The sequence below is a fragment of the Xyrauchen texanus genome, chromosome 10, assembly GCF_025860055.1.
Source record: "Xyrauchen texanus isolate HMW12.3.18 chromosome 10, RBS_HiC_50CHRs, whole genome shotgun sequence".
In the NCBI taxonomy this organism is placed as follows: Eukaryota; Metazoa; Chordata; class Actinopteri; order Cypriniformes; family Catostomidae; genus Xyrauchen; species Xyrauchen texanus.
In genome coordinates this window covers 46,674,567-46,695,271 of record NC_068285.1, presented here as the reverse complement: position 1 = coordinate 46,695,271, position 20,705 = coordinate 46,674,567, and the positions used below count along the sequence as shown (strand labels likewise).

The following is a 20,705-nucleotide window of genomic DNA, read 5'->3' as shown; positions in this document are numbered from 1 at the left end:
CCCTAAGAAACCAAAAATCACAGGACTTAATGTCTACAGATCTGTTGCCCTGACATCTGTGGTCATGAAGTAATTTCAGAGACTGGTGTTGGCCCACCTGAAGGACATCACTGGACCCATTCTAGATCCCCTTCAGTTTGTTTACTGAGCAAACAGGTCTGTGGATGATGCATTCAACATGGGATTGCATCATATCCTGCAACATCTGGATAGACCGGGGACATACGCAAGGATCCTTTTTGTGGACTTCAGCTTGGCTTTCAACACAATAATTCCAGCTATTCTCCGGACTAAGTTAAACCAACTCCCTGTTCCCATGTCTATCTGTCAGTGGATTACCAGCTTTCTGTCGGACAGGCAGCAGCTTGTGAGTCAGGGAAAATTCACTTCCACCACCTGTACCATCAGCACTGGTGCCCCCCAGGGATGTGTGCTTTCCCCACTACTCTTCTCCCTCTACACCAATGACTGCACCAACAAGGATGCAGTTTGCAGACAACACCACAGTCATCGGCCTCATCCGAGATGACGATGAGTCTGCATATAGAAAGGAGGTTGTCTGGTGCAGTCAAAACAACCTGGAGCTGAACACGCTCAAAACGGTGGAGCTGATTGTGGACTTTAGGAACACCCCCACATTGTCCCCCCTCACCATTCCAAACAGCACTGTGGCAGCAGTCAGGCACACGAACAGATTTTTCCCTCAGGCTATCCATCCATGAACAGTTAAATTGCCCCATTGAGCAATAATTATGTGCAATACACAGTTAAGTCTATTTATATTATCCAACATTTCCACTTCTGCCATTACATACATTGCACTGTACATAATATACTGTATTTTTGTTCTTTATATAACGGATTTGTAATAGATTTGCACTACGTGTGTGTATGTGGGTATGTATGAAGGTGAGTGTATGTACGTATATGTATACTTATTTATTTTTATTATGCTTTTTTGTTTTTAATTATCTATGTCTTGCAGCTGTTTTTGTATTGTTGTACACTGGAAGCTCCTGTCACCAAGACAAATTCCTTGTTAATAACCTTGGGGTTATTAATACAATTATTATTTAATTACTTATTTTTAAACATGATAAACAATCATATTTTATCTAATTACACAATGATGATTCATCGACATTATAGAGATTACAGTTTTTTCGTCTGTTAATGCCTGATCTTCTGTAAAGCTGCTTTGAAACGATGTGTGTTGTAAAAGGCGCTATACAAATAAAATTTACTTGACTTAACTTGTATGTGTAAGCATACTTGGCAATAAAGCTGATTCTGATTCTTCTGATTCATCTGATTCTATTTACCCAAAGATGAAGGAGGACATGGAGTTGTTCATATTCAGAGCAGAACGGTGCCTTTCCTCATGCAATACATCCAAAGATTTCTGATGGGCCGTTGGACTCAAACTGGAGAGCGACAACCTCCAGAACTTTGAAGGCCTAGGCTTTGATAAAGCTTTATTCTGGATGGATATGGCACAGATTAAACTCTCCAAGCTGCCCATTTGTTTTCGGAACTTGTTCAATGTATGGACACTTTTCACCGTGAGGATGGACAATTACACTGACTCTCTTTTTTGGCTTTTACAGGAGCCCCTGATTTTTGGTTCTCGTTTGGATGTGTCATGTCATGGACATTCTTTTGATCTCACTGAAAAACTTAGTGCTAAATTAATAACTTTTGGAAAAATGGTTGCACTAACAAGTCCAGTTCTCTCAAATGAGGAACTAGTTGTACAAACCCTAGGAATGACAGGGCGGGCAATTACTTGAGAGATGGAAGACTTTGATCTGGAGAGAAGAGATGGAACTATTGAATGGTTTCTGTTCGGGTGTTTTAAAACCTGACTGCCACGATTGCTTTCCAAGTTAATCTGTGACTGCAAATCTAGAAAATTGCAATAATTTTGCAAACAAAAGAGCTAATGATTGTGGGTTCTAACCCTACAAAGGGTAAAGAAATATACAAGAGCTGTGTTAAAGCCTTGAATAAAAAATCTTTGGACAAGAATTGAGACTCCATGGAGAGAATCGCTAGGTCTGGACAATACTGTAAGACCTGAGTGGAGAGCACTATATAAGTCACCACTGCCAAAAAAGTGGGAGATTTACAGTGGAGACATTTGCATGGAGCCATTGCTGTTAACACTTTTGTGTCTGTTTTAAATCCCAAGTTCAAAATGTCCCTTCTGTTACCTTTACAAAAAGCTTCACTAGGATGCTGCACTGAGAAAAGCGCTTTGGGAACAATCCTACATGTTTGTGACCAGCTGAAATATGTGTGTAACACGTCAATGAACATTGACTGGAATTTATAGCCTCAGTTGGTGTAATCATTAGATGCACCTGTGACCGGGCTATAAATGGACGCGCCACCAGCGTGTCGTCAAATCCTTTTCTTCAGAGCATTCTCTGTGTGTGTGTGTCTCACAAGCCTGTCAGAAACTTTTTTTCCTCAGCTAGGATTTAGAATTTGGTTAGGCAGTGCGCAGTGAACCTTTTCTCCTTTCTCTCTTTCTGATATATATATATATACATATATATATATATATAAAAAAGAAAAAAGGGGGAAAATGTCGGAGAATCAAAATAAACGATGCGTCTGTCAGGGACACGCATCAGTTTTGTTTTGTTTGTTTGGGGGAAGAGCATGCTGCTCTCACATTGGGGCAGGGCGGGTGCGCGCATTGCGACCTTCTTTTGGTCAAAATGCTTTGCGCTCGCCTTGCTTCCGAGTGCCGGCACCCACACTTCATTCGTGGGGATCTTGTATGGATCTGGTTGAGGAGCGAGAGACGTGTCCGTCCCTTTCGCTTGCTCTCTCCCCAGAGCCGGCTGGTCCTTCACCTGATCTTGAAGCGTGCTCCGGCGCCTCTTCAGTTCATGAGGGGGACCTTGATTCTCTTGAGTCTGCAGACTTTGAGTTACCCACATCCGAACACTCCAAAATCTTCTGAGGAGTTACTCGATGTGGTTACTCGTGCGGTGGCCAGACTCCAGTTAGACTGGCCACGCGATCAAGAGACCCCCAAACGCTCCAAATTAGAGGACAGATTTCTGTTTGGTGGCCAGGGGAAGGGAACGCCTCATCAGTCCCTTCCCTTCTTTGATGACCTCCACAACGTGCTTTCTCATTTGTGGAGGAAGCATTATACCTCTCGCGTTTATGTGCCCTCAATGTCGTTATATTCGACTATCGTGGGTGCTGAGGCACGAGGGTATTCAACGATGCCGCCGGTCGAAGAGACACTTGCGGGTTATCTCTCGTCAGGTTCCGCATCATCACTGAAGAAATACGCTCTCCCCACTAAGCCATGCAGGACTACCTCCATGCTAGTGGGGAAAGCTTATCAAGCGGCAAGTCAGGCAGGTCATGGCCGTGTTACAGGCATAACAGGCTGACCTACTGAAAGGCCTGAGTGCGGGTGCAACGCTTGATGAAGAAGCCTTTTCTGAACTTCGTCGGGCCACAGATTTTTCTCTCCGTGCAACCAAGCAGATAGCCCCTGCTATTGGTCAATCTATGTCTGCTTTAGTCAGCACGGAGAGGCATTTATGGCTTAACCTTTCAGGCATCAAGGATAAGAGCAGAGTTTTCCTACTCGATGCCCTGGTTCCGCCTTCTGGTCTCTTCGGTGACGCCATGAATATGGTTATCTCCAGATTCCAGGACACGAAAATCCACGAGGAAGCCGCCGGGCAGTTTTTTCCTCGCTGCACTCAGGGGGCGGGGCCGTTGGCCACCCAGTCCTGCCCCGAATCTGCTAGGAGGGAGGCTCAGAAACAGAGTGTGGCGAGTCGTGCTCCCCCTCATAAAGACTGGGGACAGGCTCGTCGCCCTCAGCAGCCCCCCAAGCAGGACCTCAGGTTCGTAATTTCGAAAAGGAAGAAATCCTGACGGTCTTGTACCCAGCCTTGTGGGGATGGCATGTACCATCCACTTCTGCCCTCCCGATACCTTCACGAAACTTCTTCACTCCCGCCGCCTTTGGTGTTTCGGGTGACAGAGACTTCCAACAAAGAGTTGGGTGTACCATTGCTTCCTACCTTAATCCAGGACGCGGAACACTCAACACCCCCTCAACAGGAAGTCTTAAATTAATACCATCTCAGAGTACCTGGCAGCGTGGAAACTTCTGCCAGATACTTCTATGTGGGTCCTAAGAACAGTAGAAAAGGGCTACAGAATTCAATTTGCTCGCCTCCCTCCGTGTTTCAATGGCGTGGTCCCCACTACAGTAAACCGGAGCAGGCATTTCTACTGTGGAAAGAACTGTGAAATCTCTTGGTCTAAGGTCCATAGAACATGTTCCCCTTCCAGAGAAAGAGTCAGGTTATTACAGAGAATTCTTCCTGGTTCCCAAGAAGGGTGGGGGGTTGTGTCCGACCTTAGATCTTCAAAGCTTGAAGCTCAGTCAGGGTGTTCAAGTCCAAGATGCTAACTATCAAGACGATCGTGTCACAAGCCCAACATCACGCTTGGCTGGTCACAATCGATCACATGGACGCATATCTTCATATAGAAATTCCGCCACAGCACAGGAAGTTCCTGAGGTTCGCTTTCGGGGGCGAAGCCTTCCAGTATTGGGTTCTTCCATTCGGCCTAGCCCTATTAACCCACATATTCATGAAATGCATGGATGCAGCACTGGCTCCTTCATGACTCCGGGGCATCCACATTCTGAATTACATAGACGACTGGCTGATCTTAGCGCAGTTCCAAGAACTGGCAGTAGGATATTGTCTTAGCTCATCTGGTTTCTCCGGGTCTGAGACTCAACGTCAAAGAGCGTTCTCTCTCCCACCCGGGGAATCACCTATCTGGGGGTTATATGGAATTCGATCACGATGCGGGCACAGTTGTCTCCCGCTCGTATCACGTCCATTCAGAACACCCTGAGCAAACTCAGGCTAGGTCAAGGTTGCACTGTTCACCAGTATCAACAAATACTAGGTCTCATGGTGTCTGCATCCACGGTGATCCTTTTGACCCTTTCTCCATATGAGACCGTTTCATCTGTGGCTAAAAGCCAGGGGATTTCATCCAAGGGCCAGTCCCCTAGGGCTAATTAGGGTTATGCGCCACATGCTTTGTTCCCTTTCTATGTGGTTCAGACCCCGGTTTATTACCTTGGGTCCCACTCTAGGTGTGTCTCATCATCACAGGCTGCTAAATACAGACGCCTCCCTGACGGGCTGGGTAGCGGTCTTAAGTGGTCATCCAGCTCAAGGGGATGGGAGGGTCGTCAGCTCGGTTGTCTCAGTAACTGTCTCGAGTTGATGGCTGTATTTCTGGCCCTGAAATACTTCCTCCAGAGGCTGCAATGTCTTGGTGCGGGTGGGCAATACAGCGGCAGTCTCTTACATAAACCATGAAGGAGGTCCACGTTCACGTCAGCTGAATCTCTGGCATGTCGGATTCTCCTTGGGGCCCAGGGCAAGCTCAGGGCAGTTTATTTCCCTGGATGCCCGTATGTGGGAGCAAAATTACTGTCCAGATAGAAAATACTGATGGGGGAGTGTAAACTGAGACACCCCTCACTGCAGCCTGTAGCACGATGACATAGCTGGATGGTCCAATACGTACTGGATGGTGGTGTGTTTTGGCGACGTCATAAACGCACGCGCAGTATCAATCTCTGGGTTATAATGTGTATGCGCTGGTTTTAAGTGACATGTATGCTTAATATTGTATTGAGATAATGTTCTAACCTGTGTAGTAATAGTACTGATAAATAGTAATAAGTAATTATTGATGAATAATTATTTACATAAATATGATCCTAGTTTCTCTCTACATACAAGCAAAATAGTTAATTTTACAACATTTTAAATCACATGATTTTAAACCTAAATTTGATGGATTAATAGCATGTTGTCACCACAAGTATATTTTTTATTTCAGTGTCTGCAGGACATGTACGTACATAAAAAACAAAAAAAAATACAAACTGATTTTAAGTTTCATATACAAATTGATTACAGCAGTCAGATTAAGCGCTTGTCACTAAAGTGACCATTTATGATAAGTGACATGTACGTACATTAAAACAAAACAAAAAAACAACAACTGATTTTAAGTTTAATATACAAACTGATCACAGCAGTCAGATCAAGCGCTTGTCACTAAAGTGACCATTTATATTTATAAATAGTTGTCCTTTGGGCTATAGTGATTGCCGTCACAGATGAAGCAGTCTGCTGAGCAGTAACCTTAAAAGTCTTTGGTCGAGTAAAAGGCACGAAGGATTCCTTTCCTTCCATCTCCAACATAGCCTGGCGGGAAGTCTTTAAATAAGTCCCCACAACAAAGGCAACTGGTCAGCTTATATGGCACTCAATACATCTCCTTGTAGTCACTGGAGAATGCATTCCAGTTGACAACACCTAGAAAGAGATTTAAAATAATGAAACGTTCTGAGCAAAGCTTAAAATGCATTTGCAGTTTAAACTTAATGTGTAGAACTGTCTACTGGTAAAAATATAAAAATAATAAAATGAAATAACCTACTGTCAAGCCAGGTAAAATGAGCCTCTTTTCTGAATGATGCCTCACAAACAACATCATGGAAAAGCCAGCACGTCAGAGACAGTCTGAAGAAAGCCACATCTCCATCTTCTTTGACCACATTCATGAGGATATGTCTCAGGATCTCAGCTGACATCTGCTCAAAACGATTTTGTTTAATGTTATTCAATATAAAATACTAGTCAAATAATAGCATACATTTAACATGTTAAAAATAAAAACATTTGGAATAGGGAAAACTCCAACCTTACTTATGTCCACCTCATCTGTCACCTCTAGCACCTCATCAGCTTCCATTTCCAATTCTCCTAAAGAAAGAAATTATATTCACACCAATACATCAATCATGAAGTATTTATGGAAAATGGAACTTTAACTAAAATACTTAAACTAGTCTGACAACTGATGATAAAATGTATAAAAAGTTATAACTGTCTTAAGCTTTCTTTCAGCATCTGATCTTAAATTATATTTAAAAAAAAACAACAACAACAGAAAGTATTTACTCCACACAGGGGGAAATATATCACCATAAAATACCAAATACTGTGCAAATTAACATTATTAAAGGGAGGATAAAAAATGCTTCTTCTACTCCTCCTTCACCTACTACTACTAATAAATATGTTTTATTTATTGGAAGTAAATGCAAATAGGCTTACTTCACAGGATAATTTGCTAGCAGGAGCAAGCACCACCATCGCCTTACTGCAGCCATGTCAGACTGGAAAATATGCTTAATGTAAATCACAATCACCCTTTGAGAATATACTTTTTCCCCAAATTAGTTTTGATAACTCACCTCAGCAAAATCAAAGAAACCTCTCATTACAACATAGATTGCGTACTGTAACATTAATAGTAAGTTACATCAAAACAGACATAAACAATAGTAATGAACTTTAATGAAATTGTTTTGGGAGAAAAATAAATTAACAATGAAAAACATTTATTATTGTTATCAAAAAATTCTTCCTACCATCAAAACAAACACTCCACATTTATTTGAACAATTCTGCCTTGGAGCCTTTTGAGTTAAATTGAAATAAACATGTTATAATTATTCTAAACAAACAATGTGGTTGAATATTTAAAATAGAATTTAGTGATGGCAACAAGAAAACTGCATACGTTGAGATCATCAAGTCCATACTCTTTCCACGGCCCAGGATGCAGTTGCTGTGCAAGTATTCTGCAAAGAATTTAAACCACAACAACAATTAAAACAAAAATGGACTAAAAATAATAATAAAATGCTAATAAACAAACAAACTGGGGTGGAACAACCCCAATCAAATTTTTGGCTCATTTATCATTGTTTAAACTATTTTATCTATGAACTATAAAATATAATTCCAAGGATTAGGTAGATTTAAATAGTTTAAGCATCAATGAAAAATGAGCCATAAAACAAAAAAGAAAATGCATGCAAAAGGATGTATGGCACAAAACAGAACTACCATAATCCTGAACTAATTTTGAACTGTTAATATTTTTCTGAAAAAACCTGTAGGGACCAATGAAAAGACAATCGCTGAAGTCAGTGCCGTACAGTGAATCAAGCAAATACATATCTCTGCTTTTTGGTTTCATGATCTGTAAAACTGGTTCTATTAAGTGATTCTTGAAGATACAATTGTTAGTTATTTCAAAATATCTCAGTGTTACTTGCATTAAGGAGAACTGATCATTTAAACATAAAAGACTTACACATATCATCCAATGGTTTGTAGCCCAGGAAGGCAGTAAGATGAAGTCACATCTTGCTATATGGTCCTAATACAGACAACAAACATTTTTAAACACCACCTAAAAGGACCCTAGTTAACTTCTATTAAAATTTCACAGTCATACTTACAGGTAAGTTAGCTGAAGGGTCTGCACACAATGGTGGCAACCATGTCACTGTCACATATGAGCTAAAACAATGGACCTTTATGTTCTGTTAGATACCATTTAAAATTACAGTAAATTTGATTGCATATAAAGGATCACTTATGCACACTTTCTCACTCCAAAAAAAAAAAAAGTTTCCACACAGAAGACAGGAAAAATATTACCTTTAAGTCAGCAATATCTCTGACAACTGAAAGGCAGGCATTCAAAATCTGTAATAATTTGAGAGAAACCAAATTTAAAATTCGCTCATCACAAAACAAAAGATGATTGTGCATGTGATAATACTCGCAGTCCCTTCAACATCATTTGGATGGCCCAAGGTAATAAAATTTGATCTGTCCAGAATTGTTGCTCCCACTTGAGCCAAAAATTGTTTTTGTGATTCCTTTTCATTTAAAGCATTTTTTTATCTAGAAAAACAAAAACAATTGTAAGTATGATTATACACTTTGCATAAAAATGCTAAATAATTCAACATACCATCTTCATTTGGTCACTGCTTTGTGGATGCATCCAGCATGTCCTGTTTGGCTGCACATTTCGTAGGGCTGTCAAGTCCACCACTGAACCTGGTGGGGGTCTGAAAAGAGACAAAATATTATGACCCAACTATACTATGTGAAGTGAGATTTTACAAATGCAGTGTTTATCACGACATTACTTATAGTGTACTGGGTCTATTTGTGTAATATCACATGAGAGTTTCTCACTATCATTTAGGGACTGTGGAGGCGTACTGACTGTGTACATACAGTACAAGAAAAAGTGATTTTACAATACATGACAAAATTACTGGTCATTGTAAGATATATATATATATATATATATATATATATATATATATATATATATATATATATCTATCTTAAAATGACCAGTAATATATGTAATATATATATATATAAAAAAGATTACCAAGTACTATCTGACCATAACCATTGAAGGTGAACTGATCACTTGGTGATACAACTTTTCTCAGGCTGTCCTCAATGTTCTTATTCTGTGCCGTGTTATAATGGTGAATGATGTTGCGCATCAAAAATGTGTGTCCTGATGGCGTGAGCATGTTCAGGAAATAAATGTTTTTGCGCATTGCAGCAAAGAGTTGCTCTGCGGTTTGAGTATTTACCCATCCACAAAGTTCTGGGACTACTTGGACTCTCCAAGAGCATATCTTGGGTCTTTTGTGTTGAATTCATGGAATCTGTCATACAAAGAATAATGCTCTGATGATCCAGTCAAACGATGGCAGTTGGTATCTTCCTTCTTCTTATTTATCAACCATGGTAGATTAATTTTGGCTGTAGTTGGTTCAGCAAGTCTCTCTTCATGGGGACTGAAAGGTAAAGAATCTGCTTCATGAAGATTAACATGTGCTAAAAGTCCTCTAGCAAAGTCGTATATTGCAACATCAGGAAAGTGCTTCCAACTCAGCATCAAGTCTGCAAAGTCTCTGGGAGACTCTGCTCTAATGTTGAATTTGATGGTATAGACTACCCCACATGGACATGTAATGACTTCCCAGCCACCTAAGAGAAAAGTACAAAAGTACAATTTAAAGAAAGTACAATTTAGAAAATATGAAAAAATCATTACAGTGGTTACTTAAAAACAAACAAAAAATTACAAGTAACACTTCAACTATTAACTTAGTTTTTCATAATATAGTTTAGTTTTTCACTAGGTTTTCATAATTTCTTCATACCATACTCGTACATTTTGTGTCAATCTACCTACTTTTACCAACAATTTGTCAGTGGGTTGACTCAGAGACTAGTTTACTCAGTATTAATTAACCCATGGTTAAATTACTAGTAGGTTCTTATAGCAAATTCAATTTTGCATCTTCCAATGAAAGCATCATTGCTGAAAATGAAATGTCCATCAACATAAACTCCTGGGACATTAGTATTATTTTTTATCAAAGCTACATATTTATGTATTATTAAAATATATTTGTATTATTATATATATATATTTAAGAGATAAGAGTCAGGCAATTTACCAGAAGCACCCCAAATCTGCTGGAAGATTTTATCGTACGCTGAGCGGTTTTGCATTTCCGTCCGCAAACGTAACACAAGATCCATCCTTGATCCCTTTGTGTCCAATCCACATTCTTTGCACAGCTTCCTCACTGCATCAACCTAAACATATGACAGGCTTTGGTTAAAACCAAAATTGTTGCAAAACATAATTAGATGTTGTAAATTTGTTCTTACCTTAAGATTAAAGAGCTCATCACCTAAACTTTGCTCTGTGATGTCAAGATCTGGAACATCACAGGACTTTGTTTTTTGTAATTTTGCATGCTCAGTGTTTAGAACAATGTCTGACTTCCGGGTATTAGGTCCAATTCAAGGAGCCCAGTAATCATAACTTGGACAAACTACAAAGGGATTTTTTCTGCCACCTTAAGAGAAATACAGAATGTATAAGTTGTTATACCCCTAACAGATATTGATATAAAAGGATATATATATGTATTGATATATCTGAAGAGACAAGGGATTTCGACCCTCACCCTTCAAAGTAGATTAAAGAAAATTTGTTTCTTTAGTTACACAGACCTAAATAATATAACAGATTAAATAACTTACTTGAAAGAAATCCCCTTCCAATCATCTCCATCGTTACGGATTCCCAAAAAGAGACAATGTTTGTCTCACTCTTGAATTCTGAGGGTGGTGTGGCTATTTCACTGACTGCAACACACAAATTCACAAATCAGGAACATGCCGTTTTTAGAAAGCATTTGTAACAACAATGAACCCAACACATACTTACAAGGAATACTGAAGACCCCTTTCTTGTGGAGATCCATGATCACCACTTTGGGGTGATAACCACAACTGATGCAGGTGTAAGAATAAACATGGCTGCTCAAGGCTTCAAAGTGGAGGTAACCATGGAGCACTGTGTCTTTGCTGGGGAATTTTGCTTTGGCAGTGGCTTCAAGTATGCTCATTACTCTGCTAACAGCAGTGTGATTCTAGGAATATTCATAGAGTATAATGAAAAAAGATTGTTACATGACATAATACGTATTACATGAAACAATATAAACATCAGTAGTTACACATATTACCTGAAGAGCATTGCGAAGAATTGCACACAAGTGTAAAGAAAGCAGAAGGTGGTCATTGAAGTTATGTGTAACGTGCACAAGAAGAGACAGTCACAATGTCGAATTAAAACAGCTTTATTCCAAAAAGCAGGCTACAGTACAAAGGGGCAAATCCAGTGAAGAGTAGTCAAAGGGAGCGTGAGGTCGAAGCCGGGGAATCAGTAGATGACAAAGGGGCAAATCCAAAGAAGCGTAGACAAGGGGAGCGTTAGGTCGAAGCCGGGAAATCAGTATACAAAGGGGCGAGACAAGTGAGAGGAAAACACTGGGGATTCTAGGGGAACACTAGAGCTGGCAAAGCGAAGGGGTAAACTAAACAATAACCAACCAGAGTGAAGCGAAAGGGCAGCGTATATATAGGGGAAAACGAACAGTGCAGGTGAGACTAATAATCTAGTGATTAGAACGAGTGCAGGTGAAACTAATACTCTGATGAATGTGAGCGAGCGTGAGAGCCAGAGGGGGCGGGTGCAGGTGAAACTAATAACAGGGAACGTGCACGCTAACAAGGGGACTGTGGAGTTAAATACGGGACGAAATGGGCAAAGAAGAGGTAAGGGCAAAACGGGACAAGGTGAATGTTACATAGCCCCCCCTCAAGGGATCAGATACCAGACGATCCCAACGAACAAAACCCCAGAACGGAAAACCCACAAAAACTCAAAAAACAAAAAGAGGGCAGTCCAAGGGGCACAAGAACAAGAGGGCAGTCCAAGAGGGCAACGAGGGGCAATGAAATAGTCCACAGGGTAAATGGGAAGTTCAAGGCAAGGTCAGGGGGGACATAGCGGACAGGTGGGTGGCCGGGAGATCTGGGGGGCAGACATAGGGAAGAGACTGGGTCGGGGGCCTGGAAGGTGACTGTAGGACAGGGACTGGGTCCGGGGGCCTGGAAGGTGACCACAGGACAGGGACTAGGCTAGGAGACCTGGGAGGTGGCCACGGGACAGGAACAGGGTCAGGAGGCCAGAGAAGAGGCCACAGGACAGGAAGAGGGTCAGGAGGCCAGGGGAAAGGCCACAGGACAGGAAGAGGGTCAGGAAGTCCGGGAAGACGAACAGTTACTGGGGGAGCTGGCAGAACCAGGTGAGGAAGGGTTTCCGGGGGCAGAGCCGTGAAAGGCGGGGCCGCGGAGGACTTGGGAGACGGAGCCCTGGAAGGCGGAGCCGTGAGAGACTCGGCAGGTGGGGCACTGAGAGACTGGGGAGGCGGCGCCGAGGAAGGCTCGGGGGGCTCAGGAGGCGGTGCCATAGGGGGCCCAAGAGACAGGGCAGAGGGAGGTAGTGCCACAGGAGGCTCTAGAGGCGGGGGACTGGAAGGCTCAGGAGGTGGAGCCAATGACGGTGGCGCCGTGGGAGGCTCTAGGGGCGGAGGCCTGGAAGGCTCTGGAGGTGGAGCCGAAGGAGGCTTTAGGGGCGAAGACCTGGAAGGCTCTGGAGGCGGAGCCAAGGGAGGTGGCGCCGTGGGAGGTTTCTGAGGCGAAGACCAGGCAGGCTCTGTAGTCTCTGGGGGTAGAGCCGTAGGAGGCTCGGGAGCCAGAGCTCTAGAAGGCTCTGGAGTCTCTAGGAGCAGAGCCGTGGGAGGCTCGGGAGGTGGAGACATAGGAGGCTCTGGAGGGGGAGCCGTAGGAGGCTCGAGAGGCGGAGCCGTAGGAGGCTCGAGAGGCGGAGCCCTAGAAAGCTCTGGAGACTCTGGGAGCAAAGCCGTAGGAGGCTCGGGAGGCTCTAGGGGGGAGCCATGAGAGACTCGAGAGACGGAGCCCTGAGAGGCTTGGGAGGAGGAGGAGCCCTGGAAGACTCGAGAGACGGAGCCCTGAGAGGCTCGAGAGGAGGAGGAGTCCTGGAAGACTCGAGAGACGAAGCCCTGAGAGGCTTGAGAGGAGGAGGAGCCCTGAAAGACTCGAGAGACGAAGCCCTGAGAGGCTTGAGGGGAGGAGGAGCACTGAAAGACTCGAGAGACGAAGCCCTGAGAGGCTTGAGGGGAGGAGGAGCCCTGAAAGACTCGGGAGACGGAACCCTGAGAGGCTCGAGAGGAGGAGGCACCCTGAAAGACTCGAGAGACGAAGCCCTGAGAGGCTCAAGAGGAGGGGGAGCCCTGAAAGACTCGAGAGACGGAGCCCTGAGGGGCTCGAGAGGTTTGAGAGGCGGAGCCCGGGGAGGCTCGGGAGGAAGAGCCCTGGGAGGCTCGAGAGACTTGAGAGGCAGAGCCCTGGGAGGCTCGAGAGGAGGAGCCCTGGGAGGCTCGAGAGGCGGGGCCCTGGGAGGCCCGAGAGGCGGAGCCCTGGAGGACTCTGAGGGGCGAGCAGAGGCTGGCAGAGCCGTGGAAGACTCTGAGGGCGGAGCAGAGCCCAACAGAGCCGTGGAAGACTCTGAGGGTGAAACAGGGGCCGGTGGAGCCGTGAAAGACTCTGAGGGCGGAGCAGAGGCCGGCAGAGCTGTGGAAGACTCTGAGGGCGGAGCAGAGGCCGGTGGAGCCGTGAAAGACTCTGAGGGTGGAGCAGAGGCCGGCAGAGCCGTGGAAGACTCTGGGGGCGGAGAAGAGGCCGGCAGAGCCGTGAAAGACTCTGAGGGAACCTCTGTGGTCTTGAGCACAAGACGAGACTGGGGAGAAGGTGCCCTCTTCCTTCTTCTCCTTCGGCCAACAGGGAGTGTGGCCATGGGAACGTTCGAGGTTACAGGCGCTGGCTCGCTGGCCGTGGACGGCATGGGCGCTGGCTCGCTGGCCGTGGCAAGCATGGGTGCTGGCTCGCTGGCCGTGGCATGCTTCGGGACTGGGGTCGTGGCAGGCTTTGAGACTGGGGCCGTGGCAGGCTTCGAGACTGGGGCCGTGGTAGGCTTCGAGACTGGGGCCGTGGCGTGGAACTCTGGTTCAGTGTCTGCCTCCCCCACAGTAAATGAGGAACCAGCGAACAGTAGGGCGAGGTCAATAAATTGAGCCAGGTTGAGGGAGCAGTGACCACCAGGCATGAACGATGAGGTTGGCTCATTCAGTCCACATTGAAAAATGTCTTTCAGAGCCACCTCATCAAAGTTCAAGTGGTTAGCCAGGGCACAAAAGTCAACCACATAAGCCTCCAAGGGTTGACTCCCCTGACGCAAAACCAAGAGTTGGGCCACTGGGTCCATAATGTTAAGGGCAAGGTTTATAGTTCTACAACCGCTGCCCTGCATAAAAAAACCCTTGGCAAGCATCCGAAGAGCCATCAAACCTCCCCAGGGGTGGAAAGCTTACGGTGCTCGCGGATGCGTTGAGCGCATCAACGGGCTCAGGGACAGACACAGGTGGAACAGGGTGAAATGAATGGGAAATAGCACCAACCTGCTGCCCCTGGGCCGTGAGCGCTTGGTCATGTCTCCCAACCGTAGATCCTTGTGCCGAACATGCTGTAAAAATCCGCTCTAGTGAGCTGCGCAAATCCTCCGCGGGATATATTGTGACTGTCTTCGGTGGGGTTGGTTATTCTGTAACCCGCACAAGAAGAGACAGTCACAATGTATAGTCAAACTGCGTTTATTGCAGGCAAAGCAAAAGTACAAATAGGGCAAATCCAGTGAAGAGTAGTCAAAGGGAGCGAGAGGTCGAAGCCGGGGAATCAGTAGATGACAAAGGGGCAAATCCAAACAAGGGGAGCGTTAGGTCGAAGCCGGGAAATCAGTATACAAAGGGGCGAGACAAGCGAGAGGAAAAGACTGGGGATTCTAGGGGAACACTAGAGCTGGCAAAGCGAAGGGGTAAACTAAACAATAACCAACCAGAGTGAAGTGAAAGGGCAGCGTATATATAGGGGAAAACGAACAGTGCAGGTGAGACTAATAATCTAGTGATTAGAACAAGTGCGGGTGAAACTAATACTCTGATGAATGTGAGCGAGCGCGAGAGCCAGAGGGGGCAGGTGCAGGTAAAACTAATAACAGGGAACGTGCACGCTAACAAGGGGACTGTGGAGTTAAATACGGTACGAAATGGGCAAAGAAGAGGTAAGGGCAAAACGGGACAAGGTGAATGTTACATTATGGATACCAGCAATAAATTCCTGGTACCTGTACATCATTTTGCAGTTGCTACAAACTTTGTAGTAAGTTGAAATTCCTTAATGGAGAGCAGAAAAGTTAAATACAAAATAACAGTACTGTCACGATCCCCTGTTGTCTGCCCCGTGTTTCACCTGTCACCTCTCATGAACTACAATTCCCACAATTCCCGGCCCTCATCACTGCCAGCTTTCATCATTGTTTTCACCTGTTTGTCATTTGATCTTCATTACCCCTCTGTATTTAAGCCCGGTTGTTTGTTCAGTCTCTGTCGATCGTTGTTTGTGGATGTCTGATGTAGATGCTTCTCCCTGTTCTCCCTGTTCTCCCTGTTCTCCCTGTTCTCCCTGTTCTCCCTGTTCTGCCTGTTCTCCCTGTTCTCCCTGTTCGTGTTCCCTTGATGTTTTCATGTTTTGGTTTAATTTTTCCCCCTCGTGGTTGTTTCCTTTGTTCCTGTCTTGTTTATTTTCATTTTGTTCAATAAAGAACCCGCGTGTAGATCCCCACTCCTCGTCTGGCTCACCTACTTACGTAACAAGTACACTCTTTAAACAAATAGAATGTTTTATTTAACAATATTTACCTTCAACTACCCCAGTAAAGGTCAGAATCTTTGCTTGTGAGGTTATAATAATTGGGTCACTTAGAACATGATTACCCTCACATTCGGAGCAGAACGCTTCTTCAGGAATTAGTTGGTGTCTAAATTCACTACCATGTTGTAGACCACTAACCAAATTTTGAGGAAGGTCGACAGGTAGAGATTTATTTTTCATAATAAATCATTAGGTGGGTACTGACGATCACTACAGTCATCCACACTCTCAGACTGCTGTTGAGGTTTCTGCATGGAATCAATCCTTTCGGTTGTCTTCACCTTCTCGAATAGAGCTCTCTGACTTTGAAATAAATGCCATTTAGCTATTGCTTTGTGAATACATGCCTGTTTTGTTTTATTACATGGACAGGCCCATGTGATCTTCTTACTGTCATATACAACAGTCACTCTTCAAAGTCTGCAGTAATAAGACATTTTTGGCTCATACACTGATATATATTTTTTTGTTGAGGGCCCAGCAAATGTGATTGCTACAGAAAGTGGCACATCTTCTTTGTTTGCCATGCATTGCCTTTCAATGCATGCATCTTTCCTACTTTCTCTGTTAGGGTTTCCTCTTTGAGATTAACAGAATTGCCATCATCTTTGGGACAGAAAGCTAAAGACATGAGATGGCAGCACTCAAATGGTTTCAGGCCACTCCTTTGAGCAAATTCAGCACTTGCATTACATTGGTCTAGCTCACACATAACTTTGTCGTTTACACCCCAAATACTTTTTTGAACATGGATGGGAATTGATGGTGCACTGAAAGATTTTGCCACTGCAAAAATTCCATGCTTACTTGTCAAGGTAAATGTCGTTCTAATGTGATGGCCTCTTTAACTGTGGTGTGCTTTCTTCTAATGTGAACACGCAAGTTATTTTTATTCAATTCCATATCACAATGATCACATCTGATTCTGTTCTTCTTTGGTTGAGGACGATTTACTGTTGGTTGCACTGGTAGAACATGGACAGAGGAAATAGTCGGAGACAGAAGTACTTGGGTGGATGCAGAAAGAGAAAATGGAGCTTCAGAAAGAGGGCAAGTTGTTCCAGGTTGCAAAGGTTGACATAAGGGACTTGTCCAAGACTGTGTCATTGGTGGAGACCGAAACACTGATGTAACTGGAGATGAAGATAGCCATGGGGCATGTCAGGGGAGGCGCCTGTGTAATGACATGAGAAGTCTGTGCCGAAATAGTAGGAAGTGGAGCAATGGCTGCTGGTCTATGCAGGAGTGGAGATTGAGCTTCCTGGCCAGGAATAGCCAACTTTTGTTTACTTTTTTGAAGATAAGTAATTAACTGCACTATTCTTATTACCGTAGCAGGACAATAACAGCAGTGAAAATGTGCATTTTCTCTATAGTGTAAATTGCACTTAACAATCACAAAATCTGGGGGAAAAGTAACACACATGCATTACTCTGATCAAATTTTATAAAGCAAAATAATATTAGTAGAGGTGAAATTATTATACTCACCATCATGATGTACTGCCAATTTGAGATGATTCTCTACATGGCTATCAATGGACAGTTGTGATGTGGATTTGTACGTCTCACAAAAAGGACAGTGATACAGGTTACAGCACCGTGTGCACCTTGAAATTACAGGGCAACTGCCCTTTTTAAAGACATTCATCTAGAACAATGCAATAACAAATAAGTAATCATTAGCTGAGCCGAACCATGTTCATTTTAGATTAGCCCTGCAGTCTGTCCATATCGTATTATGTTCTGAAGTAAAAGATTAAAATGAGAATCACTGTGATTATCTTAAAAGTCATATCAGCTAAACACGTTTCGCTTCGGATGCATAACACTACACACGACTATACACGTTGAAACAACAAAACAATAAATAAAGATTCCAAAGATGAAATACCTACCGATATACAATCAATGTTGTTAATTATTACATAATTTTTCTTGGAAGATCAAAGCACATCCGATTGTTCCACGATTGTTCACCAACTCTCTAGTAGTGTGCATGCATATATGATGTCAACAAAACACACCACCGTGCATGCGCGTAACAGCGTCCAGTTATTGAGACCATTTTAAGTGCTAGGGCTCCCTCCACTTGGAACAAATCTGGTGAGATTTTACAGGGCAGAAGAGGACCTCTTCACCTCTATGAACAGTGCGATGTCTCCTCTACTTCTCCCGGAGTCACCCACCTGGGGCTGGACGGGTGGCGCATAAATGGCCCAGAATGTGCCTGTATGCGTTTCCCTCTACTAAAAGTGCATAATGAAGATCCAGTTAATTGCCAGATTGTTTCAGTTCTGGACTTTCTGCAGGAAAAACTGTCAGCAGGCATATGCCCCGCTACTCTCAGGGTTTATGTGGCTGCCATTTCGGCTTGCCATGCCTTGATTGACGGGGTGCCTTTGAGGAGGCATCCTCTACTCGCTCTCTTCATTCGTGGAGTCATGCGACTGAGGCCTCCTTTTAGGACCAGGACTCCTTCTTGGGGCTTAGCAATAGTCCTGAATGTTCTGGTTGGGACCCCCTTTGAACCTCTAGAGTCAGTGTCTGACAGACTTCTGACTCTCATATAGCAATAATCCCTACACAAATTGCTGATCATAGGCATTAAAGTGTTTATTGGCATTTCATGTCAAGTTGCTTCAATAATTGTTTTTTTGTGAAAGTTTTAAATATTTCTGGGAAACTTGCAAAAGTGAAAAGAATAGCTATGAGAATATTATCCTGTGGTGGGAAATTGGTACAGTGCACATTAGAGAGTTTTGTCAACAGGATCACTTTTTTTATAGAGTGCCATTTGGACTTCATAACTTGGGATAAATAAATTGTTGATTTACCTATATTTTAATGTTCTATTATATAAAGGACATATCTAACTTGCTGAAAAACATATTGGTCGAGCTCAGGCACCTAAATTGTAGTAACATTGTATAAACATTAACAACATGACATGAGGGACATGTCCACCCTGTTAAGGACTTAGACATAACTGTTTTAATGTGTTCTCATATTGAGAAAAACAAGCACACATTATAACAACGGGACATATTCTTCCACTTTTTTTTCTTAAGAAAAGTCAATTATGATAAGAATTACTCAAACTTTCTAGCATGTATAGTCAATCTCTTCCATATATTTATTTAAGTACAAATATACACTTGATATTTGGTAATGTCATTAAACTATGTTAGAAAAATGGCAACATGTCAGGGTGGACAGTAACATAACAGGGTGGACAATACACCAACAAATGACAAAACCTTAATGTGATTTAATAAATTTTATTACAAAGAATACAAAAAGGGAAATAACTTTACATTTTAAGTTTACTTAAAGGTAGTCTTCTAGATATTTCCACGTGGATTTATCCAGTTGGATAGAGCGCTTGTTAAGTGCCTGTGGCTCTGGTATAAGACACAGAAGTTGCTCATCTGCATACCAGCTGACATCTACGTGGTGTTGCCAGAAGTATTTGTTTACCCCATTGCGATGCATACACTTAACCTGAATGCTATGCTCCTCCTCATTCATGATAATGCCAGGGTACACGTCAGCATCATACTTGACAATACACCACTCTCCAATGTACTTCCTGTCAAATGACTCTGGTCACCATGGGGTCTCTCTGTGTCAGGGTGTCACTGGAACACCACCCAGAGTAGCTACTTTTAGCTTAAAGCAAGCACAATACAGGCGATCCTCCTGTCTCTGACAGAAACAACTGATGTCCCTATACTTGATTTGCCCAGGTAAGAGGCTGATTACCTGGTGCACCCTCATTGTGCCCTTAACAGGGGTCAGAGCAGGGACCTGAGGTTAGAAGAGATGATATACAGTAGTATGAGATAAACATCTTCTCCCAAGCGCACAATCCGGTCAGCTGACTGCTTCATTGTCCCTCCAATGCCATCTGGAGCTCCTTTGCCATGGCTGGCCTCAAAGAAATTCCATGACAGGTCTTTGAAACCATGCCCGAATGGCTCAGTGGACAGAAGGTAGAAGTTGCCCTTCTGTTTATACTGTGTTGCTGGGCCATCACTGAAGAAATTAAGCCTCTCCACCTTTGGGCACTTGGTCTTCACCATCTCCAGGACAGGCTCCAGGTGGGCCCAGATCGCTGGTGGGTCATGTCGTCATGAGGACGAGATTGAACAGAATGATATTGGTGTCTGTTCAGTGTGCAGCGGGATCGTGTGTTGGTGGGATCCTCCAAAATGTACAGACTGGATCGCATTGTGATATTTAAATGTGTAATTTTCACTGAAGTCGATATGGATTAAGCACTCGTTGGCTTGGAGGCTGTCCCGTCTCCATTTTTCTCTCTCTTTCTCAAAGTATTGCTGCCTTCTCTCTTGGTCAGCATCACAGCGTGCTCTGTAACGCCGCTGTGATTCAGCTGCACTTAGTGTAGGTGCCATTCTTAATAGTGTTAACCCTAGGATTTGTTTCCAGCTCTATGCAATACAAAAAATATTTAAAATAAATATTATATTTTACTTAAAACAA

General features: G+C 43.5%; 1 pseudogene; it reads right to left on the bottom strand.

The window, feature by feature from the left end:
* Nucleotides 1-6,354: 6,354 nt before the first annotated feature.
* LOC127650125 (uncharacterized) lies at nt 6,355-20,284 on the bottom strand (annotated as a pseudogene).
* Nucleotides 20,285-20,705: the final 421 nt, after the last annotated feature.